The sequence below is a fragment of the Apodemus sylvaticus genome, chromosome 13 (assembly GCF_947179515.1).
Source record: "Apodemus sylvaticus chromosome 13, mApoSyl1.1, whole genome shotgun sequence".
NCBI lineage: Eukaryota > Metazoa > Chordata > Mammalia > Rodentia > Muridae > Apodemus > Apodemus sylvaticus.
The window spans coordinates 37,171,732-37,198,271 of record NC_067484.1 but is presented as its reverse complement, the minus strand read 5'-3'; the positions used below and the strand labels follow the sequence as shown (position 1 = coordinate 37,198,271).

Below are 26,540 nucleotides of genomic sequence, written 5' to 3'. Positions count from 1 at the left end.
ATGCACCACCATACGGCTGCTGTGCGCGGCAATTTTTTTTCAGCTGTGTTTGACTGCTACTTAAGAATGTGAAGCACCTTGAATTAGCCTCCTCTGTGTAAACTAGGACTGACAGGACTGACAGCAAATAACATTTTTTTCTTTTTAACATAAAGCATAAAAACAACCAATCATTCAGCCAAACAAAACAATGGACAACATAAATTGACACACATATGAACAAGTTTTGGTGCACCAAAGACAAACAACAGACAGCGAGGGAACTTGATGTCCCAAAGAGATCCAAATATCTTAACCTGAACTAAGGAGATCTCCAGTAGGTTTCAGAGAGGAAAGTCTCCCGTTTTTCTGTCCTCACCAGGAGAGTTTTGAAATAGCTTCCAATCATTTTTTTTTTTTTGATACCATGTCCTACACGTGGAAAAACTGCTTTTCTGAAACCTGCTTTTTCTCTTATTTAAGATTTAACAAGGGGGAAGAGGGATGCCTAGGTGAACACACACACCTGTGGAGAGAGGTGGGAGGGGAGGAGGGGAATTTCTTTGCAGTCCAGGTCTTACATGCTGCCTGTGAGCAGTTTTTCTCCGGCCGCCTCAGCAGCCGTCTCTGACTTCCAAAGAAAATTTTCTCCCTCAGACAAAGCTCAGCTTGGGCCAGCTGGATAAATTCCTCAGGTGTCAGTCAGCCCTCAGCGGAAGATTCTAAGTGCCAAAGTGAAGGGAGCAGTCCGCCCATAGGCTGTGACTGCGGACTTTAATTCTTCTAAAATTTTAAAGTCAAGGGGCTTGTTTTGGCTCTGGCTTTTTCTAGGCATTTGACTTTGAAATAGATCTTGAAGTTAGAATGACCATTTGTCCCTCATAGCTCCTTTAAGAGGGCTACTTGCTCTCTGTAGCTCTTCTCCTCCAAGTTGGCTTTCTCCCCGGGGGCGGGGGGGGGGTCTCTTAACTTAATGGCATATCAGCAGGGGATGGTCCCTTCAGGGGAGGAAATAAAGAGAAGCCGAGGGAGCAGCTGAGGAAGGTTTTGGAGAATTCTTTTTAGGGGAAAGCGAGGTCATAGAAACTGCCCGAGACAAAGGGCAGAGGCAATATTCAGCGACAGACAAAAGCTATTGTCTGTCAGGGTCCTCGTTCACACTTTCTATTACATCCAGTATACACTACTAATGTAATATCCAGTATTACATTTAGTATACACTAAAGAATGTATCAGACACTGGTTTACCGGTTTTCAGAATCTTATTAATTTCCTTACCAACCTTATCTCAAGTTAGTGGGTGAATATCAGGTCCACTTAAAATTAACCAAGGACATTTATCATTGACAAAACAAAAGAACTTAATTAAATCTTTTTTCTTAACTCTTATTCCTCTCTCCCTGAATGAATGCTTGATTCCTCCTATGAAACAAGCCTCTTTAGACTCTTTTGATAATTGTTTCCCCATGACAATTGGACGACAATGTTTGGCCACTTACCTAACCCTCCAGCGACGCACGAGTGATGAGGTCTGTGGGGTCCTTGAATCTTCTTCCTGGGGTTTCCCCGTCGTCCAGTAGTTGATCATGCTTCGGGTCCCTGTTCGGGCGCCACTATGACCCGTCCAGCAGGTCCAGTTATTCAGGGTTCCGAAGAGGTGCTACCTGAGGGTCAACGAGGGGCGGAGGGAGAGAAAGGAGACCAGGCAAGCAAGGTTCAATTGTTGAGGTCTCATTTAATTTTCCGGGGTTCACAGGTTTTAAGGCTTTCAGAGGAAGAGCTTGCCTCAAGGCAAGAACAAAGAAAGGAGGGGCAAAGGCATTCTTTAGCAGATTCAGAAGGAAGAGATAAGGGTAGTCTGCTAGAGACACCTGATGTTTGCGCAGGCTGGAACATCCCTCGGTTATCTCAGACCTTGCCTTTAACCAGCAGTACATGGGGAGAGGCTCTTCTTTGTTTTACTCAGTACCTTTGCCCTGCCAGCCCTCCGGGCTGTTGGTGAGGGTCCATTATGGCTTTCCAAACTCTGGGAAATTATCTGTTATGGTTAATTTTTAAATGTTTTCTATGCTTTTAGAACACAATTATTCTCCTTGTTTTATTCTTTTTGTTTTTTGAGACAGAGTTTCTCTGTGCAGCCCTGGCTGTCCTGGAACTCACTTTTGTAGACCAGGCTGGCCTTGAACTCAGAAATCCGCCTGCCTCTGCCTCCCAAGTGCTGGGATTAAGGCATGCACCACCACCGCCTGGCTGTTTTATACTTTTAACCCATAAATTTGGTGTCTATAAGATTCCCATATATCTCAGAATTCCCACTGGTAGCTTATTATTTAATTTTCGACCTTGGATTGTTTCCAATTCCTGCCCCTTTCCTTTGTACCTTCTGATGATGAGACTTTCCACAGTTATATGACTTTCTGTGTTTGTTTGTTTTCATTTCAAGCATTTACATTGGTTTTTCTTCAATTATTCCTGTCCCATGGTTAGATTCCTATTAATATCATCCATTTCCTTCCTTATTTCATTCATCTGTTTGTGTCTTTCAGAGTATTTATAATACTCACTTTAGTATCTCTGTCTAGGATTTCATTCAACTTACTCCCGCGAAATGCTACTGCTGTGGGATTAATAACTTTTAAAGGAGTGAAAATTCTCAGTTCTTTTGTTTCTTATGTCACTTCACTGGAGGTTATGTGTCTGCTGCTACTCCTTGCTTGGCTTCATTGTATTGTTTATGTCCTTTCAGTTGAGGTATTTGCAATATCCAGGTGGGACATGAGTGTGTACTTTAGAAAATGACTCCTCAGAAAAAGAGCTCTGGTGCCTTGAATACGTTCTACATCATTTGCTGTGTAGGATATTAACTGGGAGAGCAGACACAGCTGTCAAAAGCTACAACTATGTTCTTGTCATCTAGCCAATGACAGCAGATTCATAACAGGCTGCTTAGACTTCAAAGGCTGTTGGAGGGTAAAGGAAGGAGAGTATGGAGTCTATTGGGACTGTAGTTCATAAGGTTAGGAGAAGTAGGGACATGGGACAGATTGAAATAGGATTGAATGTTAAGTGAACTGTGCAATGAAAGTGAGGTTAAAGATGGACTTTGAAAGGTAGGGTAAGTAAGGATGGACATTGTAAAGTATGGTGAGTAAGTATCCTAGTTTGATATTTATGTGATAAACATTGTGACTCTGGTGGTTTAAAGGTCAATATCCCCAAAGGTTCATATATTTGAACAACTGATTGTTGGAGAACCTTGCTATTAAGGTAGCAGTCTCCCATGACAGGATGGCTCTCTGAGCTGGAAGCCAAATGGAGGACTCCCTTTCTTAGCCAGGTTGCCTTGTCTCTGCCTCTGCCTGGAGAACATCCCTGAACACAGGTGGCTGGCCTTAACTAGCCTTGTCTGAAAAGTGACCTTAATCAGAGCTCTCTGCAAGGCTGCATATCTCAGCACACACCCCACTCTAGTTTCCTGTCCACATGATAATTAGGTACTGAACTATAGCCAATCAGTCCTTCCTGCTCACTTGATGCCATGACCTATCAGCCCTTTCCACTAGTATCCAGAAAGAAAGAAAGAAAGAAAGAAAGAAAGAAAGAAAGAAAGAAAGAAAGAAAGAAAGAAAGAAAGAAAGAAAGAAAGAAAGAAAGGAGGCAGGGAGGAAAGGGAAGGGAGGGAAGTGAAAAAGAAAAGAAAAAAAGCCCTTATGCACCCTTTCCCTGAAACAATAATACAGACTTGTATCACTGCAGCAGTCTCCAAAGGCCTTTCTGTCCATACTCATGGCTGTGTGAACCCCGCTTCTCTGCCTCTACCCCCTTTCTCCCCTCAGGCTGCTAGCCAATAGCCTTTGGGTAAAGAGGGGGGCCATAGTAGATCCCCAGTTGGCATGACTGTTTTGGAGGAGATGTGTTCCTACTGGAGAGCAGATGAATGGGGGTAGGGGTGGGAAGGACTCTGCCCTGAAGGATGCTCAGAGCAGCTGACTGTGGTCTCTGGAAGACTGCAACAGTGGAGTGCCCAGCCCTAAACAGGGCATCTATACCATATCCCTCCACACTCAAGGCTCAGGGAGCACTCCAAAGCAGAGGCTGAAAAACTGTAACAGCCAGACCTCAGGGAAGCTGTGAAATAGAATCTTCTGGACACGGCAGGGCTGCTGCACTCTTGACCTCACATCAGCAGAGGATGCTGGGAAAAGCCCACAAAATCCAGCCAGTCAACACTCCAGCACAGAGAGGGAAAGTGCTCATGTAGCGACACCCACAGGTGAGGAGCCATGGGCAGTCCTTGGATGCTGAGAGAGGAAGAGTCAGTTCTCTTCAGTGAGATGGGCCATGGTTGCCCATGTTCCAATGGATGGTATCTTCACCCATGGTCATATGGGCAGCACCAGTATGTCCTAGTGGGCTATTTGTCTCCCCAGCATGACTGCCCAGACATGAGCTAAGAAAGGATAACCAATGAACACACCAAACTGGACAGGGAAAAGCCTGTGAGAAATCAAACCAAAGAATGATAGGCAAATGAGGAAAGCTGAGAACTATTGTTTGTCCAGTGCCAAATGGTCAGCCCTGAAAACACACACGAAAGTAACATTGAACAGACTGAGAGTGTGGGAGGGTTTGGAGGGAAGAAAGGAGAGAGAAATGTAATTAAATTGTAATAGGAAGGAAGGAAGAAAAGAAAAAAGATCTGTACTCACGTACCCAGATCCACACAGAGACAAAGACAACTGTAAAATAATAAAAAATAAATAAATCTTCTTTTAAAGATCTAGAGAGATGGCTCAACAGCTAAGAGCACACACTTGTCAGGTCCCAGCCCCAACACTGAGCAGTTCACACCTTACCCATAGTTCCTGAGGTTCCAAAGCCTCTGCCCTTCCCAAGTAGCTGCACCCAAATGCCCACACAAACACACAGGTGAACAGGCACAACACACACACACATATACACACACAATTTTAATATTAATAAAAATAAATCTTAAAAGCAAATGAGAAGACATAAATTTGGAAGGGCTAGGAGGAAGCAGGAGTTGGAGAGGGTAGGTATTACTTAAATACGTCATATTCCTGTGTTCAAATACCAAAGAATAACATTTAAAAAGGAGAATTAACAGTGAATCAGAGGAGGGAGACAGCACAACACCACGGTTTAATAGGTTTCCTTTGTTTTCCCTCCAGTCGGTTATCAGTCTGGGCATTGTATGTATTTCTTTTCTCCTGTCTGTTGATATTCTGAACTCAATCAAAGATGGCCCGAATGCCTGAGGTTTGCTGGCAGTGTTCTAACAGAACCTTTTTACTTTGCTCCAAAAAGGCAGGGCAGGAAGTGCCTCTGGGTTAGAGGAAGCAAGTGGTTTTTAGTCTTTCTCTGCCCCGCCCATGGCACAGAAGGCAAGGGAGCAAGCAGTGTTTGTCCTTGACTGGAGAACTGTGATGCTGAGAGGGGAAGTATCAGGTATCTCCAGTGTTTCCTCTCTGTGTCCCTCTGTGTCCCCAGTGCCTGGTAACTAAGTTGGGATGCTTCACCCTTAGGAAAGGGGAAACCGGGCAAAAGGGAGTCAGCTATGAAAAGAGAGCTGAAGGAAGCACCTGCAGAACGTTGTCTAGGGCAGCAGGCCTCAGCCACAAGTTAAAGCAAGCCAGCTCTTTCCATAAACAGGATATCTGTTTTGAAACTTGTGAAGAAGGCTGACAGCCGCACTGGCATATGCTGTCCACTAGATGGAGCAAGTTTGAACCTCCTCCGACTAGCACAGCCACAGCTTGGGAAATTGATGTTGCTGGCATCAGGCAGAAAGGAATCATGGCCAACTCACCAGGTCAAAAAGAAATTAATGTTCTCCATAAGTGCATCCTAACCAAAACATTCAGAACATTCAAAACGGCCATTCAACTGGGCAGTGGTGGCACATGCCTGTAATCCCAGCACTTGGAAGGAAGAGGCAGGTGGATTTCTGAGTTCAAGGCCAGCCTGGTCTACAGAGTGAGTTCCAGGACAGCCAGGGCTATGCAGAGAAACCCTGTCTCGGAAAAAAAAAAATCAAAACAAAACAAAACTGCCATTCACATGTAGAAATAACAAGGGCAATCAGAACATCTTGCAGAGAAAAAGAGAATTAATAGACCTTAGAAAATTTGCTTTAAAAGAAAAAGTAAAATGAAAAAGATATGCTCCTGACTTAGAGAAAATATTTGCAGATTAAGAATCAGACCTTATGAACCACACATAAAGATTTCTTAAAACTCAATAGTAAGAAAGCAAGCAACTCAGTTTTATAAAGGAGGCTAAAACTTCAATAGATATCTTAACAACAGGAAACACCAGGGTCAGATGAGCACTTGACAAGACAGTCAACATTAGGGGAATTCAAGTTAAAAGTTCACACCTACTAGAATGGGGAAGGATTCTAAATGTGATTTAAGTCACTTAGCAAGTCGTGCAGCTGGGAATGCTCCTCTCAGGAATTAGCTAGTCTGTGGGAAGCCATTAGAGACACTCACTTCGGCTGACAGGGCAAAGGTCCTGAGATCAGCAAACAAGAGCCTCTCCCATGGGCATTGGTTTAGCCATTGTTTCGAGATAACTGCAGAATGGTCCTGCCTGCCTCAACACCTCCGACTCCGGGTATCTTCATCAGATAACCTCTTCACCTCCTACTGTAAATGCCAGGAATACCTCTGCCCCTCTTTGTCCTTACCTTGGGGTACGCCCCTCCTGAAAGCCTTAAAACCTGTGTACCCCAGAACATTAAACAAGGCCTCGACAATTGAACCCTTCTCTGCCTGGCCTCGTTCTTTCTCTCCTCCCTTTGACCCTCAGGTAGCACCCCTTCGGAACCCTGGAATAACTGGACCTGCTGGACAGGTTACAGTGGCGCCCGAACCAGGGACCCGAAGTATGGTCAACTGCCGGACGACGGATCAGAAACCCCGGGAAGAGGATTCAAGGACCCCCACAGACCGCATCGCTCGTGCATTGCTCGAGGGGCAGGTGAGTGGCCAAACATTGTCCAATTGTCACTGGGGAAAAAAAGAGGCTAAAGAGGCTTGATTCATAGGAGAAATCAAGCATTAATTCAGAGAGAGAGGAATAAGAGTTAAGAAAAAGGATTTAATTAAGTGTTTTTGTTTTGTCATAATAAATGTCCTTGGTTGGTTTTAAGTGGACCTGACATTCACCCACTAACGTGGAATAGAGTTGGTAAAGAAATTAATAAGATTTTGAAAACAGGTACATGTGAACCAATGTCTGATACATTCTTTAGTTACTGGGGGCTCATTCAGAGGACCCTGCTGAATATTGCCTCCACCCTTTGTCTCGGGCAGCTTCTGTGACCTTGCTATCCCTTAAAAAGAACTCTCCAAAACCTTCCTCGGTCATTATAGACAGGTCTGAGTCCCTGCCATCCGCTCCTGTAACTTCTCTTTATCTTCCTCTGCTCCTGAGGGACCCATCCCTTGCTGATATGCCATTAAGTTTAGAGACCCCCTGGGGAGAAAGCCAACTTGGAAGAGAAAAGCTGCAGAGAGCAAGCAGTCCTCTTAAAGGAGCTACGAGGGACAAATGGTCACTCTAACTTCAAGATTTATTTCAAAGTCAAATGCCTAGAAAAAACCAGAGCCAAAACAAGGCCCTCCACGTGGCCCGCCACCCTATACCCAGTGATAGGCATGCAGCGCGGCTCCTCTCAGCCAGGTCCCTCAGACCTTTACTGGGTCCAGGCAATCACCAGAGATCGTCCTATACTCAGCCTTAAAATAAATGGTAAAAGCTTTGAGGGCATCTTAGACTCAGGTGCCGATTCCACTGTGATCTCGCAATGTGCTTGGCCCCCTGCTTGGCCATTGCAAGTCTCTCTGACCCATCTGCAGGGGATTGGACAAAAAAAAAAAAAATACTCTCCAGAGCTCACATTTGCTGACTTGGGAGGACAGTGAGGGAAATACTGGCTCTACTCGGCCCTTCATGGTCCCTGGTCTGCCAGTTAACCTCTGGGGAAGAGACATTCTCTCTCAAATGAAAGTCCTTATGTGTAGTCCCAATGAGGTTATTGCTCAACAAATGCTCTCTCAGGGCTATCTCCCTGGACAGGGACTAGGCAAAAAATAGACAGGGGAGACCCATGCAGGTAGAAGTCAGAAACTGCTGCTGAGGCAGCTGGAGAAAAATCTCTCAGGGCAGAATGTAAGACCTGGACTCTCCTCCCACCTCTCTCCACAGGTGTGTGTGTTCACCTAGGCAGCCCCCTTCCCCCTTGTTAAATCTTAAACAAGAGAAAAAAGCAGGTTGCAGAAAAGCAGTTTTCAATGTGTAGGGCACGGTATCAATAATAATAATAATAATAATAATAATAATAATAATGGTTTGAAGCTATTTCAAAACTCTCCTGGTGAGGACAGGAAAATAGGAGATGTCCTGTTTTCTCTCTGATACCTACTGGAGATCTCCTTAGTTCAGGTTAAGATATTTGGGTCTTTTGGGGACATCAAGTTCCCTCTCTGTCTATTGTTTGTCCTTGGTGCACCAAAACTTGTCTATATGTGGGTCAATTCATGTTGTCTATTGTTTTGTTTGGCTGAATGATTGGTTGTTTTTATGTTTTATGTAAAAAAAAAAAAAAAAAAGGTAAAAAGGCGTTATCTTGCTGGCAGTCCTGCCAATTGCAGTTTACACAGAGGAGGCTAATTTGAGGTGCCTCACATTCTAAGGTAGGAGTCAAAGACAGCTGGAAAAAAAAGCTGCTTCTTAAAGGGCCAAGAGCCGGACAAGTAGAAATGGTTAATTCTCCTGGAAAAATTTCTATCATGATGATGATTGGGTTCAAAGTGCTTTATTCCCCTGAAGTTATAGCTAGAAAAAATATATATATTCGGTTTAAAGTTATGAGATTTGTATGATCACTTCGTTTTTATTTCTAATTAGTCTTAAGGGTATAAATGTTTTACATATCTTGACATTAGAGTTATAAATTAATTGGTTATGATTTAAAAGGTATAATGTTATTAAGAAAAGGTTAGTTTAAAACTGGTGATTCAGTGTCGGAGCCATCTTAACTAGCTACACGTGGCATGACGCAACCCAGGAAATACAGGCCTCTAAGATTTTAGCTTTTAAATTGGCATGGTGTTTTGTGTGAATCTTGGCCTGGAGATTGGACTTATAAGAAATACGATTTAAAATAATGTCTCTTCAATAAGTTACACTGTCATACATTCAAACACAAGATGATGGACAAACTTTACAATATGAAAATGTGTTTGCCACTAATTTTAAGGAGAAAAGATTGTTTAAAACTGAGTTTTGCTTGCAAAAATTGTAGTTATACTTTGATATTACAGGTTCCCTTTGTTATTTGACCTCCATACAATGGGGTCTGGTTACAGGCTACTCCTTGCAGGACCGATGGGTGTAGGTCTGGCCTTAGAGATATCAAACTCAGATCAGGAGATTTATATTTGAGTTAATACAAAGCTCAGAGCTTCCTCAAAGCTGCTCAAAGCTGCAGAGGCTTGAGAGATGCAGCTTTGTCTTGCAGGCCTCACTTAGAGAGTTTCTAACCAAAAGAACATTTTTAACAGATCCATACAGATGCGGTTCAAAATAAAGTTCAAACTTAGATCTGTAAAAGATTTTCATTAGAAAGTCATACCTCAAGAAATGGCTTGCTCTTAACATTGAGCTTTTAAAATTTTTAAGAAAATGATTTTCAAAAGGTGTTAAGATAAATATTTTGCCTAAGACACTGCTTTAAGTTTGTCATTTAAGCCTCTGATGTTCTCAAGATAGATACAAAACAAATACTGAGAGACATAACTTAGAGAAAGCCACCATAAGTATTTGTCAACAGTTTATGATATATGTTCACTTCCATTCCTTAACAAAGAGAAGATTAATATGAAATCTCTCCAAATAAGGTTTTGACATCCTCCAATAAAGATTTGACATAATAATAAAATGTTACAAAATAAAATCATAAAAATATTTTTTAAAAGAATGTTTTAAGAGCATGATAAAATGTTTGTTCCTTATTTTAAACAGCAATCAAATTGATTATTATTAATTGTTAATCTATGACAGGACAAGCCTTTTTGACAAAATTAATAATTGTTATCTAAAAGATAAATTGTTAAAAATTTGTCTCTATACATGTTTTATATTGTTATAGATTTATACATGCATCCTATAAAAATGCATCTACTATGGGAGTAAAGCTCATATAATTAGATCACATGCTTATTCTTTTGAGCGTCCCCTTGCTTCAACACAGATAATTGAATTGGGTGCTGTAGCTATTCTTTTTAAAATGTTAAAAATCAAACTTTTGATTTATATATTAATAATACATATATAGCTCATGATTTACAATTGCTTAAAATTATTTCTTTTTAATGATACTAATTCTTAACTTTTACAATTATTTATACAAATACAATTCAAAAAATTAATCAAAAATATACATACGACTATTGACAGCTTTTCAAGCTTTCTAGTTATAATTGTTTTAACATAAGAAATAAAATATAAAATTAGTCGTTACATATGTTATATTTTAATACTAAATGTTCCAAATCAAATTAAGACAAATATTATAATTGATTATTATAATCAGTCATTTGAGATGTCTTATTAACAATTTGATATTAAGTCATATTACTGAGATTCCTCATAATTCGCAAAGACAAGATATTTTAGAACAAGCCCATAGAACTTTACAACAATATTTTTATAATAAAAGAGGAGAGAATCACATCTCTATATACCACAAAAATTTTAAAATTTTAATGCTAGGGATCTCTCTGAGTAGAAAAGAGGGCATGTTTGTGGTTTTTCTACAGGATGCTGAAGGAGCATGCTAGCTGCCAGAGTGGTTAAGGAGAGATGCTGATCATTGAAAATGGCCGTGGTCCTCAACACCTTTGGATGCTTCTTACTAATGCTGACACCACAGATACCTACGGACTCAACATCCCTCTTTGCATGGCAATTGTGTTTAGCTAAAGATTAAACAAATTATAAATAGATCAAGGGGAGATATTGGCTACTGCTGATTGCCCCCCTTCAGGGTGTCAAAAGGCAATATATTTAAATTTTACAGATCTCAAATGTAGACCAGATAGAATGTGGCCTGCCATTTATTTTCTTTAAGACATCCACAGACATTGCCTCCCATGTTACCTTTCAACAGAATTGACAACAATATTTACTTAGTGCTGCCATTGATAAGGACCTGGCTGAACTCAGAGATGGTTTAGCCAATTTAAAAGATTCTGTTGCCTCCTTATCAGAAGTAGTGTTACAGAACAGGAGAGGTCTTGATTTACTCTTCCTGAAGGAGGGAGGACTCTGTGCAGCCTTAAGGGAAGAATGCTGTGTTTATGTAGACAAGACAGGCCTGGTAGATGACAGCCTGAGGAAAGCAAAAGAGAGTTTAGAGAAACGCAATAGAGAACGAGAACAACAGGAGTCTTGGTATAAAAATTGGTTCTCCACATCCCCGTGGCTTTCCACCCTACTACCTTCTATCCTAGGACCCTTCATGGGGTTATTGCTGTTAATCTCCTTTGGTCCCTGGGCTTTTCAACGATTAATCCGCTTTGTTAAATCACAAATAGATTCCACCCTACCCAAGAATTAGATCTCGGTACAGTATCATCGTTTGGACGCAGCAGAAGCGATGGAACCCGGTAGACAAGACGGCTCAGCAGAAACAACTGCAATACCTGCCACGGAGAGGCTCGATTTCAATAAGCTCCTTTGATGAGGCTCTGCCTGGCTCCCACCTATTCATCCCCGGGTTTATCTAAAGGGGGAGCTGACCCAAGGTAGCCATCTTAAAGACGGGCAACTTCCTCCATCCCCTGACCAACCTAAGACATGGGGCCTTGAGGATGACAAGGTAACCCTACGACGGGTAAGGCAGAGGGAAAGAGAGGATGATCCTAAGACAAGAGACGGCTACACATTTTCGGTCTGGCCCCCTTGACCAGTATTTCCCCCAAACCTTTCCACTTCTAATATAAGGAAAGGAAGGAAATGTGGGAAGCCATTAAAGACCCTCACTTCGGCTGACAGGGCAAAGGTCCTGAGATCAGCAAACAAGAGCCTCTCCCATGGGCATTGGTTTAGCCATTGTTTCGAGATAACTGCAGAATGGTCCTGCCTGCCTCAACACCCCCGACTCCGGGTATCTTCATCAGATAACCTCTTCACCTCCTGCCGTAAGTGCCAGGAATACCTCTGCCCCTCTTTGTCCTTACCTTGGGGTACGCCCCTCCTGAAAGCCTTAAAACCTGTGTACCCCAGAACATTAAACGAGGCCTCGACAATTGAACCCTTCTCTGCCTGGCCTCGTTCTTTCTCTCCCCCCTTTGACCCTCAGGTAGCACCCCTTCAGAACTCTGGAATAACTGGACCTGCCGGACGGGTTACACTAGTCAATCTCTGGGAAGGATATAAATTCCACATTAAGCAGCATTCTTTGGGGCTAGTGAGGTAGCTCAGATAGTGAAGGCATTTGCTGCCAAACATGACAATCACAATTGTATCTCTGGGAGCCACACGGTAAGGAGAGAACTCCTTCCAGCAGGTTGTCCACTTACCTTTGCCTATGTGCATAATGCCCATACACATACATACATGCATAAGTACATACATACATAAATAAATATGTAAAAGAAGTTAAATAAAAATGAAATGTCGTATTTATATAAAACTCTATACAAAGGGCTGGAGAGACAGCTCTGTGAGTAAGAGCATCCTGTGCAAGGATGCTGTGCAAGGAGAACCTGAGGTCAAATCTCAGGTGTGTGCCTGTAACCCCGTGTTGGGGGTTTGTGGAAAGTGACAGACAGATGGCCAGCCAGCCTGTCTACAATCATAGGTAGATCAGTGAGAAATGATGTCTCGACCAATAAGGAGAAGAAAGACAGAGGACAATTACACCAAGTCCTTTTCTGCCCTCTGGATGTTCGAACAAGGGCAAGCATGCTTGCATGCAACACCACACACTATTTTAAAACCTCTGCACATGTAACGATCATGGCTGTTTAATGAAGAAGCAGCGGCTGAAAACAATTCCAGTGCTCGTGCATTAAGAGATGATCAGGGGGTGGCACAGCCTGTAAAGGAACAGAACCACGTGCGTAGCCAGAGTGAGAACACATCTGACAGCATGGGCTCGCAAAGGAACCAGTCTCCAAGGCAGGCTGGCACACGTCATGCTTTCATTTACCTAGCATTCCGCAGAAGGCAAGCAGACACTGGCAGAGAACAGATCCGGCCCTGAATCGGGAAAGGAGACGATTTCATCAACAGAAAGAGTTCACGGTGTCTCGGTGTGTTAGAACTGCTCTGTACCGTTTGTGGTTCTAGCCCTGTCCTCTTCCTCATCGGAGCCATGAGAGCAGCATCCCTCATGGTCCCGCTACAAAGTCTGGGACCAACTCTCCTGTGCTTTTCCTGATGGTGAACTGAAACTCTGAGCCAAAAGGAGCCTCTCTTCCTTGGGTCAGGTACATTGGGGACAGTGGAATAATAGTACCCAATAGCTGGTCCAAGTGGACAGAGATGTGTTCCTTAGGGCAGTCTCCCCAAAACCCTCCTTTAACTTTGGCCTCTTCCCTACAGTGTTACCCCTAGGAAGGTTCTCTCTCTCTCTCTCTCTCTCTCTCTCTCTCTCTCTCTCTCTCTCTCTCTCTCTCTCTCTTGGCTTTGGCTTCCCAGTTGATGGAAATCCATCAACGTAATCCACTACATAAACAAACTCAAAGAAAAAATCCACATGATTATTTCATTAGATGCTGAAAAATCATTTGAAAAATTTAGCAGCCCTTCAGGTTAAAAGTCTTGGAAAGATCAGGAATTGAAGGCCCATACCCAAACATAGTAAAAGCAATATACAGCAAATCAGTAGCCAACATCAAACTAAATGGAGAGACACTTAAAGCAATCCCACTAAAATCAGGGACTAGACAAGGCTGCCCATGCTCTCCCTATCTATTCAACACAGTACTTGAAGTTCTAGCTAGAGCAATTAGACAACAAAAGGAGGCCAAAGGGATACAAATTGGAAAGTAAGAAATCAAAAGATCACTATTTGCAGATGATATGATCGTATACTTAAGTAACCCCAAAAATTCCACTGGAGAACTCCTGAAGCTAATAACTTCAACAAAGTGGCTGGATATGAAGTTAACTGAAACAAATGAGTAGCCTTCCTCTACTCAAAGGATAAACAGGATGAGAAAGAAATTAGGGAAATGACACCCTTCCAATAGTAACAAATAATATTACATACCTTGGTGTGACTCTAACCAAGCAAGTGAAAGATCTGTAAGAGAACTTCAAGTCTCTGAAGAAAGAAATTGAAGATCTCAGAAAATGGAAAGATCCCCCATTCTCATGGATTGGCAGGATTATTATAGTAAAAATGGCCATCTTGCTGAAAGCAATCTACAGATTCAGTGCAATCCTCATCAAAATTCCAACTCAATTCTTCATAGAGTAAGAAAATAGCAATTTGAAAATTTGTTTGGAATAACAGAAAACCCAGGATAGTGAAAACTATTCTCAATAATAAAAGAACTTCTGGGGGGAATCACCATCCCTGACCTCAAGCTGTATTGCAGAGCAATAGTGATAAAAAGCGGTGTGGTATTGTTACAGAGACAGGCAGGAAGATCAGTGGAATAGAACTGATAACCCAGAAATGAACCCACACACCTATGGTCATTTGATATTTGACAAAGGAGCTAAAAACTTTCAGTGGAAAAAACACAGCATTTTTAACAAATGGTGCTGATTCAACTGGCAGTCAGCATGTAGAAAAATGCAAACCGAGCCATTCTTATCTCCTTGTACGAAGCTCAAGTCCAAGTGGATCAAGGACCATCACATAAAACCACAGACAGTGAAACTTATAGAGAAGAAAGTGGGGAAGAACCTCAAACACTATGGGCATAGGGGAAATTTTCTTGAACGAACACCAATGGCTTATGCTTTAAGATCAAGAATCAACAAATGGGATCTCATAAAATTGCAAAGCTTCTGTAAGGCAAAGGACACTGTCAATAGGACAAAATGGCCACCAACAGATTGGGAAAAGAACTTTACAAATCCTACATCTAATAGAAGGCTAATATCCAATATATACAAAGAACTCAAGAGGTTAGACTCGAGAATCAAATAACCCTATTTAAATGGGATACAGAACTAAACAAAGAATTTTCAGCTGAGGAATATCAAATGGTCGAGAAGCACCTAAAGAAATGTTCAACATCCTTAGTTATCAGGAAAATGCAAATCAAAACAACCCTGAGATTTGTCCTCACACCAGTCAGAATGGCTAAAATTAAGAACGGAGGTGACAGCAGATGCTGGAGAGGATGTGGAGAAAGAGGAACATTCCTCCATTGCTGGTGGGATTGCAAGCTGGTACAACCACTCTGGAAATCAGTTTGGTGGTTTCTCAGAAAATTGAACATAATACTACCTAACGACCCAGCTTTACCACTCCTGGTACCAGAAGATGCTCCAACATGTAATAAGGACACATGCTTCACTATGTTCATAGCACCCTTATTTATAATAGCCAGAAGCTGGAAAGAACCCAGAACAGAGGACTGGACACAAAAATGTGGTATTTTTACAAAATGGAGTACTACTCAACTATTAAAAATAATAAAAAAAAAAAAACCAATTAATTCACGAAATTCTTAGGCAAGTGGACGGAACTAGAAAATATCATCCTGTGTGAGGTTATTCAATCACAAAAGAACACACATGGTATGCACTCACTGATAAGTGGATATTAGCCCAAATGCTCCAAATACCCAAGATACAATTCACAGACCACATGAAGCTCAAGAAGATGGAAGACCAAAGTGTGGGTGCTTTGGTTCTTTTGAGAAGGGGAACAAAATATTCACAGGAGCAAATATGGAGATAAAGTGTAGAGCAGAGACTGAAGGACAGTCTGTCCCACCTGGGGGTTCATCCCATATACAGTCACTAAACATCGACACTATTGTGGATGCCATGAAATGCTTACTGAAAGGAACCTGATATGGCGGTCTGCTGAGAGACCCTGATGAGTCTTACAAATACAGAGGTGGATGCTCACAACCAACCATTGGACTGAGCGCAGGATCTCCAGTGTAGGAGTTAGAGAAAGAACTATAGGAGCTGAAGGGGTTTGCAAACTCATAGGAAGAACTACATCATCCACCCAGAGACCCCAGAGCTCCCAGGGACTAAGCCATTAACCAATGAGTACACATGGCTCCAGCTGTCAGGCATCAATGGGAGGAGAGGTCCGTGGACCTATGAAGGCTCGCTAGATGCCCCAGTGTATGGGAATTGAGGGCAGGGAGGTGGGAGCAGGGTGGGTGGAGGAACACCTTCATAGAAGGAGGGGGAGAGAGGTTGGGGTGGGGGGTTTCTGGGAGAGGGGGAAACCTGGAAAAGGGATAACGTTTGAAATGGAAATAAAGAATATATCCAATGAGAGAGAGAGAACAAAACAAGCAAACAAACAACAACAACAACAAAAAATGACCAGAGCTCAATTTCCAGAACCCACATAAATGGAGAGTGGGCCTTGCAGCCACCTTGTGTGTCCATACTCAGGAGGCAGAGACCATGGAAGCTGATTAGCTGAAGCGTGTATATATTCAAGTGCTTGGTACAAATGGGACATCTTCCTGGACGGAAAATGCAGAAAGAAATTGCAGAAGAGGCCCAACCTAAGCCTAACTTGCCCACAGACCTGCAAATATGCACGCCATACACATAGATACATTTTAAATATGAAATAAAATAGAACAAAACGTAAATAAAATTACAACAGAAACGCTGGGTGGTGGTGGTGCACGCCTGTAATCCCAGCACTCTGGGAGGCAGAGGCAGGCAGATTTCTGAGTTCTAGACCAGCCTGGTCTACAGAGTGAGTTCCAGGATAGCCAGGGCTATACAGAGAATCCCTGTCTCCAAAAAACCAAACCCAAAAAAACAAAAAAAGAAATAAAAAAAAAGAAAAAGAAAGTACAGAAACTTAAAAGATCAGGATCCTATTCTCAAACTTATATGAACAGTAAGCATTCTGAGGGAGGGGAAATTTCATACTAGCTGAGGTGCCTGCAAATCATGCAGGGAGCTCCAGGGCTGCAGCTATGGTGGTTTATTGCCATGCTGGGGTGGACTTTTCTGTGATGCAGCTGCTTCTGAGTGATCAATGCTCCTGTACTTAACCCTCATCCTGATAAAATCACTTACTCATGAAGCTAGACTAGGAAGACTTCTTTTCTTCGGCCTGTCATGGGATGAGTAGACATTAGTTGGTGTCTCCCCAAGCACAATCGTACAACTTTTTTTTGTTTTTTAATTTTTTTTATTCGATATAATTTATTTACATTTCAAATGATTTCCCCTTTTCTAGCCCCCCCACACTCCCCGAAAGTCCCATAAGCCCCCTTCTCTTCCCCTGTTCTCCCTCCCACCCCTTCCCAGTTCCCCGTTCTGGTTTTGCCGAATACTGTTTCACTGAGTCTTTCCAGAACCAGGGACCACTCCTCCTTTCTTCTTGTATCTCATTTGATGTGTGGATTATGTTTTGGGTATTCCAGTTTTCTAGGTTAATAACCACTTATTAGTGAGTGCACACCATGATTCACCTTTTGAGTCTGGGTTACCTCACTTAGTATGATGTTCTCTAGCTCCATCCATTTGCCTAAGAATTTCATGAATTCATTGTTTCTAATGGCTGAATAGTACAACTTAATTGCTCCCTTGAACAGGAACCAGAAGAACCAGGAGGAGTTGAGGAGGGCTGGTTGTCTTCGCCTTACAATGGGTGCTGCTGGTATGCGGAGATTTGGATGAAGAATACCTACAGATGAGGGCCTTGGTTGCCCAGTTTCAGACAGTGAGTTCATGTCCATCATGGCCATCAGCATGGTAGCAGGCAGACAAGCATACCACTGGAGGTGTAGATAAGAGTTGAACACTGTACATCCCTCTCAATATCCATCTGCAGAACACTGTTTGATGTGCACATTTCACCAAAAAGCTGAAGACAGACTGCCGAAATTATAAAGTGGGAATGGGAGCCAGGCAGACACAGTGGCTCCTAGCTATAATCCCTGGGAAAACTGAAACAGGAAGATCACTATGACCTTAAGTCCAGCCTAAACTACATGGTCAGTTCCATTCCAGAATAAGACAATAGCTTTTGATATTATCTCAAAAATATCTTTTGAAAAAGACATGATCACTCAAATAAAGGGGTAGCATTCAGAATGGAAAAGAGTCTTTGCCAGTGATGTACCACACAGAGGGTTAGTATCTGGAATCTATGAAGAACAATGACACATCAAAAAAATAGTAACCCAATATTAAAATGGAACATAGACCCAAACACAGAACTCTTAAAAGATGTTATGCACAGGGGAAGAGAAGGGGGATTACGGGACTTTCGGGGAGTGGGGGGCTAGAAGAGGGGAAATCATTTGAAATGTAAATAAATTATATCGAATAAAAAAATACATCGAAAAAAAACAAAAACCAAAAAAAGTACAGCATAATGAAATAAGTTTAGTAAAAAAGAAAAAAGAAAAAAAAAGAAAAAAAGATGTTATGCAAATGGCTAAGGATGTTTGAAATGTTCAACATTCTTTTTTTTAGTCAGATATATTCTTTATTTACATTTCAAATTATTTCCTCTTTCCTGGTTCCCCCAGACACACAAAAGTCCCATAAACCATCTCCTCTCCCCCTGTTCCCCAATCAACCCTCTCCCACTTCCCTGTCCTGTCATTCCCCCACACTGCTGCATTGAGCTTTTCCAGGACCAGGGGCCTCTCCTCCCTTTGATGTGCAACAAGGCCATCCTCTGCTGACTATGCATCTGGAGCCTTGGGTAACACCATGTGTCCTATCTGGTTGATGTTTTTGTCCCTGGAAGTTCTGTGAGTACTGGGTGACTCATATCATTGTTCCTCCTATGGCACTGCAAACCCCTTCAGCTCCTTGGGTTCTTTCTCTAGCTCCCCCATTGGGGACCCTGTGCTCAGTTTAATGGCTGAGAGTGCCCCCCTCTGTATTTATCATGCACTAGCAGAGCCTCCCAGGTGACAATGTTCTACATTCTTATCCCTCAGGAAAATGCAAATCAAAACTACTTTGACATTTTTATCTCACCTCAGTCAGAATGGCTAAAAACAAAAGTACAAATAAAAAGAAAAAACAAAAACAAAATATAAAACAACAACAACAACAAAAAAAAAACCCTATTGTAGACCTAAGGAAAGGAGAAGACCTCAGTCCCTGCCAGTTGGAGTGCCAACAGGTGCAATCTCTAAAGTGGTTCATGTGGAAATTCCACAAGAAGGAAAAACAGGTTTACTACCTAATCCAGCATTGTCACTCTAGGAAATAGTCTCAAATGACTCTATGTCCTCCTGCAGAGCAGCTCTTTCACCCATCCTCCATGCTCTATTCACAATAGTCAGGAGAGGTAAACAGACTAGATGTCCATCAACTGAAGAATGGACACTGGAAATGTGCAATGTTAAACGGTGGAATATTCAGTAAAGCAACAGGAAACTATGAAATGCATGGGGAAATGGATAGGCTAGAAATACCCTTCTGAGGGAGGTAGCACAGGCTAGAAAAGACAAACATCATTTAATCCTTCTCATTGGTAGATGTGAGCTTTCAACTCTCCAGATGTGTGTGCTCCATTTGGAATAACCACGGAGGTGTTGAAATTACTATGGTGCCATGGAGTGGAATTTTTAAGAGAGGGAAGAGATAATCAATGGGTAGAAAGGGGTGAAAGAGAGTTATAGAACAGGAAGGGTTAAAACTGGGAAGGGATGTGGGCAATAGGATGAAGAGAGACAGTGGGAGGGACAACTAAGACTAGAGTATTTGTAAGAGTCATATGAAAACCTATTACCATGGAGGCTTCCTAAAATAAATCTACAAACATCTATATAATGAGTTAAGAGAGCGTTGCCCTCCACTTAGGCAGCCATGCCCATTACACACCACAGGGCAACAAGAAGCCCACTCCCAGAAACTACTTTGATTTTTAGAGTTCCTAGACAGAGTGGTCCCTGACCAGTATAGGCCATTGTCCCTGCTCTTGATTAGCTTCCAAAACTAGCAACTTCCAATAAGTGAAGATAAAAAAGACACATACTTGAGTTATAAAACATGGCAAAAATCAAGCTGATAACTGATCCAGAAGCTTCATCTTTATTAACTAGCATTGACAGTGCTGGAAGGTACTGCCTATAGTACCAGAAGAGAAATGGAATCATTAACCAGCCCCAGATGTGAGCTACAATAATGACTGACTGGGAAAGACATTGCCACTATGTCTTTAGCAAGCAGTAAATAAAACTAAAGATACATAAAATGCAATAGTGGCAAGAATGTCATCTAAGTAACCAGCTGCTTCCTGGCTGGGTTTAATATGATGAAACCCATATCTGGCCAAGAACTAAATGCTAGACAGATCAGTTACCTTAGATCAGAATGACTAATATTTTACTGTTGAATGGATACACCATTAAGCCACATCCTAATGATTTACCATTATACCCATAGATTAAGGCATCACTCAAATTTTACCAGGAATGCTAGTATTTTCAGAAGATGATAATCAATACAGATACTCACAATGGCCATGATACACAGAGTAAGACAATGAAGAATGTCTAGCCCTTGATGTAACAAACATTCTTCTACCTCAAAGGCACGGGAGTGGTTGTGGAACAAGGGGTAAAAACCTGTAAGAGTTGGTAGATCACTACAGGGAAAGAAACAGTCTTCTAGACACAGCAGGGCAGCTCCACATATGAAGAGTGATTGTGGCAGCACATGTGAGACCTGTCTAACCCAAGCCAGACCAAATCCCAGCAGGACAAGGAAAGTCAGGAATCACAAGGTATATGAATCTTGCAAGGAAATAAGGTTGTAGTCAGAGGCAGGAAAATGGGTTGTGTCTTGGGTAAGAGTAACTTTGATTGGCATTTGTACGGGAACCCAGACAATGTCCTATAGGACTTCAGTTCAAGCTGAACTTGTAGAGTCAGGCAGAAAAATTATCTTTCAAGGTTGTATCTTCGCCTAGTTAGTAAGCTGCTTCTCTGTGTTTCACCTCAGTTTCCAAGTCCCACGTCTGACATACTTTAGCATTTTAGGATTGTCTAGGTTTTTTCTGCCAAGAGAGGTTACTAGGTTGAAAAACTGCTGGTAGTTTCATATTTCACTTTCAGCTTCTTGGAAATGTGGGTGCTTCTGAAAAACAGTCTTATCCATGTTCTTCTGTGATTGGCCAGCATACACCTAGAGAGGAGGAGGAGAAGTCAGAATTGTAAGTACTGCCCAACCACCTTGCACCTGCTGCTTTCCCCAGAGGAAGCAGGACTGGGTTTCCTGTAAAGAGCCTGGAGCAGAATTGTGTGCTACCTGCACCTGAACTATACTGTGTGAATCCAGAGCACACAGGAGTTTCCGGTAAATGGGCAGGAGCCTTTAGATCTAACTTCAAACCCTTACCATCTCTTTTCTCAAAAGAATTAATACGTAACAAGACATTTAGGAAGATGCCCAGACAGTGGGGAATCTTCAGCTTGGAAGCTAAGGGGCACTGGTGGTCAGTGAGCAGAACTAGCTTGTGGATGGTCTTTGCTCACAGCATTCAAAATGAGGGACCTTAAAGAAATGATCTGGGTGTTGGTTTTCATAAAACGTATCCAATTGATTTGTTTGTCTTTTATTCCTGTCCCTAAAATGGTTGCAATGGATGTCAGGTAACGGAATATCTCTGAAGTGTGTATGACGTTTATTGTATCTCAGGCTCAAACTGCTTCCTAGTTTAGGGCCAAATATTTAATTCCTAACAGCCCCGAGGACACTGACCTGTGGAGAAAATGTCTCTCTGCATGCTGCTTCTGCTGGAGCAGGCTGTGAAAATCTGTGCACCAAGAACATGGTCACTGTGCTTTTCATTATTACTATGCATGTGTGCTAAAGGATCTTCTCTGCATCTGTACAGAACATGAGCTGGGTCAGGGTGTGGTGACAGCTGTCATTGAGGCAGGCTTCCTTTTGTAATGATGGCTGTGACACAGCCTTCTTGTCTGTTGTGTTCATCTTCCTTGGGAAGACTTTGCAGATGCCTATTACTCTGGAGTCTGCATCACAAAATCAGGAGCGACAATAGAAAGAATGGGAGGGGAAAACTGAAGAGTGAGAACAGCTTGTGTTCTTTCCCAAATCCTGTCTAACTGAAATAGAACCTACAGAAAGGTAATAAAATCAACCAGATGGCTACTGGGGAAGAACATCAAGGAAAGGAAGCAGTCACTAAGTACAAAGTCCTGAGATGAGAAGACAGCCCGAGATAACAGAGTGGCTGGAATTCTGACACCAGCAGCTCCAGAGATGTAATAATTAAACTCAAAGGTTGTGTTATTTGTAGCATGTACACTGTACACCTAATGAAGTTTCCTTGAGTGGATGGGGATCTTAGTGGTGTCTCTCAGAATTGCTTTGACATGACAGAACTTCAGTGTCAATAGGATAATTGGCTATTTGATAATCCATATTGTTGCAAAACAGTCACAGGAAATGCAGTAATCGTGATGCCCATAATCAAATCTGGAACTGAGGAGGTCTTGCAGAAGATAATGTAGGAGGAATGACCAGTTGCGAGTGGATTTGGAAATAGAACTTAAGTCTGCATACTGACTTGATATGGGTAAGACAGCGAGAGCAGGCCCCAGGGTAACAGCAGGGGTTTTGCTGTTTCCTTAAGGGATGGTGAGGTCCATTGTGCTGTTACAGGAGGTCTTGTAGGCAGGTTTGTGGAGAATAAAGAACAGAAATATGAACTAATTACCCAACAATCAAACTCAGGTCTTTCAGCCTGGCAGCAACTGTATTCACTAGCTTGGTGGACTTGATATTTATTGTTTTATAACAATAATGTTAATTATGTTTTTTGACAATAATGTTAATCATGTTAATTAATGTTTTAAGCCTGAGCTTAAGTAGTCCAGGCTATCCTCTAATTCATTATGTACTAAGGATGACTTTGAAGTACTGACCACTTAGCTCAACTTTCTGAGTACCAGAATTGTAGAAATCCACAACCACATGCATTTGATGAGGTCTTGGGGATTGAGCCAAGACCTTACTCATTCCAAGAACATACTCTTAACAATTGACCTATGTATCTGCACAGTGGGATTATTTTCATGAAATAAATGGTTTAAAAGAAAACAGTGGATCTAAATGATGACTTGAGGATACTGAATTATTATACTGATAAATGGATTTTAATATGGATTTTCAGGGTAAAAAAGTTTCATATTATTACAAGTTTACATTCCTCAAGATGAGTTCCAATCCATGAAAAGGACAGAAGGAAAGTAAATTCTAGGCAAATTAAAAATAATTTCAACTCCCAGGGACTAAACCGTCAACCCAGGGGTATACATGGTTCCAGCCAAAAATATGGCAGAGGAATGCCTTGTCAGGCATCAGTGGGAGGAGTGGTCCTTGGTCAGATGAAGACTCAACAGAAGCCCCAACAAAGGGAAATCAAGGGAGGGGGGGGTGGAGGAGTGGAGTGGGTGGGGTAGAGGAGCATATACTTGAAGGCAGGGGGGTGGGAGAAGGGGTTGGGTGTTTCGGGGAGGAGGGATACAGGGAAAGGTTTTAGCATTTGAAATGTAAATGAAGAATATATTCAATTAAAAAAAAAGATAGCATTGCCCTCCTCTTAGGCAGTCATGCCCCTTTAGACACCACAGGGCAACAAGAAGCCCGTTCCCAGGAACTAGTTTGATTTTTAGAGTTCCTAGACAGAGTGGTCCCTGGCCAGTATAGGCCATTGTCCCTGTTCTTTATTAGGTTCCAATCTTGCAATTTCCAATAAGTGAAGATAAGATGGACACATACTGGAGTTATAAAACGTGGCAAAAATCAAGCTAATAACTGATCCAGAAGCTTCATCTCTACTGGCTGACATTCATAGTGCTGGAAAGTACTGCCTACAGTACCAGAGGAAAAAAGGCATCATTAACCAGCCTCAGATGTGAGCTACAATAATGACTGGCCGGGAAAGACTTTCCCACTTATGTCTTTAGCAAGCACTAATTAAAGCTAAAGACACATAAAGTGTAATAGTGGCAAGAATGTCATCTAAATAACCAACTGCTTCCTGGTTTAATAGCTTCTCCATATGATGAAACCTATATCTGGCCAAGAACTAAATACTAGACAGATCAGTTACCTTAGATGAGAATGACTAATATTTTACTGTTAAATGGACACAATATTAAGCCACTTCCTAATGATTTATCATTAGACCCATAGATTAAGGCAGCACTCAATTTTTACCATAAACACAATTATTTTCAGATGATGATAATCAACACAGATACTCACAATGGCCATGATGCACAGAATGAGACAGTGAGGAATATCTAGCCCTTGATGAAGTATAAATAGTTCTGCTTCAAAGACACAGGAGTGGTTGTGGGACAAGGGGTAAAAACCTGTAAGACCAGGGTTGATAGATCACTACAAGGAAAGAAACAGTAACTTCTGGACACAGAAGGGCAGCTCCACATATGAACAGAGACTGTGACAACACATGTGAGACCTGTCAAACCCGAGCCAGACCAAATCCCAGCAGGACAGGGAAAGTCAGGAATTGCAAGGTACATGAATCTTGCAAGAAATAAGGTTGCAGTCAGAGTCAGGAGACGGGTTGTATCTTGGGTAAGACTAATTTTGATTGGCACCTGTACAGGAGCCCAGACAATGTCCTGTGGGACTTCAGTTCAAGCTGCATTTGTGAAGTCAGGCATCAGGAAAGTTGTCTTTCAAGGTTGTGCTTCAGCCTAGTTAGTAAGCTATTGTGTTCCGTCTCAATTTCCAAGTCCCACATTCAACATACGTTAACATTTTAGGACTATCTAGGTTTTTCTGCCAAGAAATGAAAGATTAATAGATTGAAAGACAGCTAGTAGTTTCATATTTCACTTTCAGCTTCTTGGAAATGTGGGTTTTTCTGAAAAACAATCATATCCATGTTCTTCTGTGATCTAACAGTACACACCTAGAGAGGAGGGGGAGAAGTCAGAATCATATATAAGTCCTGACCAACCACCTTGCACCTGCCACTTTCCTCAGGCGCAGGACTGGGTTTCATGTAAGACCCTGGAGCAGAATTGAGAGCAGCTGAACTATAGTGTGTGAATCAGAGGGACACAGGAGTTTACGGTAAGTGGGCAGGAGTATTTAGATCTGACTTAAAACCCTTACCATCTCTTTTCTCAAAAGAGTTAATACATAACAAGACATTTAGGAAGATGCCCAGACACTGGGGAATGCTCAGCTTGGAAGCTAAGGGGCATTGGTGGTCAGTGAGCAGAACTGGCTTGTGGATGGTCTTTGATCACATCATTCAAATGCGGGACCTTAAAGAAATGATCTGAATGTTGGGTTTGGTAAAAACTTATCCAATTGATTTGCTTGGCTCTTATTCCTGTCCTTAAAATTGTTGCAGTGGGCGTCAGGTGACAGAATATCTCTGCAGAGTGTATGAGGCTTATTGTATCTCAGGCTCAAATTGCTTCCTAGTTCAGCATCAAATATTTAATTCCTAACAGCCCCAAGGACACTGACCTGTGGAGAAAAGGTCTCTCTGCATGCTCCTTCTGCTGGAGCAGGCTGTGGAAATCTGTGCACCAAGAACATGGTCACTGTGCTTTTCATTATTACTAAGCATGTGTGCTAAAGGATCTTCTCTGCATCTGTACGGAACATGAGCTGGGTTAGGGTGCGGTGACAGCTGTCACTGAGGCAGGCTCCCTTTTGTAATGATGGCTGTGACACAGCCTTCTTGTCTGTTGTGTTCATCTTCCTTGGGAAGACCTTGCAGATGCCTATTACTCTGGAGTCTGCATCACAGATCCAGGAGCAAGAATAGAAAGAATGGGAGGAGAAAACTGAAGAGCTGAGAACAGCTTGTGTTCTTTCCCAAATCCTGTCTAACCAAAATAGAACCTACAGAAAGGTAATAAAATTAACCAGATGATTACTGGGGAAGAACATCAAGGAAAGGAAGCAGTCACTAAGTACAAAGTCCTGAGATGAGAAGACAGCCCAAGATAACGGAGTGGCTGGAATTCTGACACCAGCAGCTCCAGAGGTGTAATAATTAAACTCAAAGGTTATGTTGTGTGTATTATGTACACTGTACACCTAATGAGGTTTCCCTGAGTGGATGGGGATCCTAGTGGAGCCTCTCAGAATTGCTTTGACATGACAGGACTTCAGTGTCAATAGGATAACTGGTTATTTGATAATCCATGTTGTTGCAAAAACAGTCACAGGAAATGCAGTAATCGTGATGCCCATAATCAAATCTGGGACTGAGGAGGTCTTGCAGAAGATAATGTAGGAGGAATGATCATTTGTGAGTAGATCTGGAAATAGAACTTAAGTCTGCATACTGACTTGAT

General features: G+C 42.1%; 1 protein-coding gene across 2 annotated transcripts in view; it reads left to right on the top strand.

Moving 5' to 3' along the window:
• Positions 1–26,540, top strand: part of LOC127664066 (interferon-inducible GTPase 1-like) — a 93,809-nt gene that overhangs the window by 14,592 nt on the left and 52,677 nt on the right. The window contains exon 1 of one of the 2 annotated variants that reach the window (XM_052155953.1): positions 25,170–25,296. The exons of the other annotated variant lie outside the window; for it this stretch is intronic. The gene's annotated coding sequence lies outside the window, so the exon portion shown is untranslated. Of the gene's footprint in view, positions 1–25,169; positions 25,297–26,540 lie in introns of those variants that run through there. 2 annotated transcript variants of the gene reach the window in all.